The sequence below is a fragment of the Phalaenopsis equestris genome, unplaced genomic scaffold (genome assembly GCF_001263595.1).
Source record: "Phalaenopsis equestris unplaced genomic scaffold, ASM126359v1 Scaffold000581, whole genome shotgun sequence".
Classification (NCBI taxonomy): Eukaryota; Viridiplantae; Streptophyta; class Magnoliopsida; order Asparagales; family Orchidaceae; genus Phalaenopsis; species Phalaenopsis equestris.
Window position 1 is genome coordinate 232,108 of NW_018165021.1, and position 1,029 is coordinate 233,136.

Consider the following 1,029-nt stretch of genomic DNA (forward strand, 5'->3'; position numbering starts at 1 on the left):
TTCAATAAGTAAATACAACTTATCTCTAATTCCTCTCCAAGCAAACTCCTCGAAGTTCCTCTAAATCTCTTCATTTCTTTACAACACACAAAATTCTCCTTCGAAGCAGCAAGGAGGAAGAAATCTCTCACTTTCATTCCACTCTTACAATCTCTCAAAGAATTCCTCACAATACTAACCACTCTCTACAGTCTAATGGGCACCACAAACAACAAAGACTTAGCGGACACCAAACTTTTTGGCCTCCAAATTATTTCTTTTAAAATTGTAGAAGAGTTTTCAAGAGTAGCCCAAGCGTCTCTTAAAAAATCATCCACATTCAATGCATCTGTTGAGATAACCGACGTGCTCGCCATCGGCGGGCTCGGGGGGGGTTCGGCTGCATCCCGCTTGCCGTCGGGGCCCAAGATCAAATCATCATATTTTGGTCTTTTTTGCTCCAAATTTGCTCCTTTTTGATTTTTTGCTCCAATGACCATAATTCTGACCATAATTCAACATACCTGAACATACCTGCAACAAAACATCAAAAATACCTTTCTTTAAAATGCACTATCATTAACATCAGTGTAAAATAGGTATGAAAATCTCAACATATTTTTCTTTGGTCAAAATCCCCCAAACTTAACTATTACTTGTCCTTAAGTAATTTTAGTACTACATAAAAGTTATGATATACTGTGGTAAAGTTTTAATTCAGAAATACTATAAGTTTGATTTAAGTAAATACCATAGTGAGACTTTCAGAAAAATTTCAAGTAATTAAATAAACTCTGTAGGAACAATATTATCTAGTCATCAAGTTTAAGAGTTCTAGTTTTCTATTCATTTCAAGAATGACTATATGTTGTAAAATCGAGTCACTTAAAATATTCAAATGATAGGAACTTCATGAGAACATTACTAGTAAAAGATGCTATTCCATAAATATAAGTTCAGGAATGTATTTAGGTTTTCCCTTTAGGTAGGTCCAAGTGAAGCCAATTTTTGATTAGGCATCTCCTCAAGCTTCTCCTCACTTATATATAT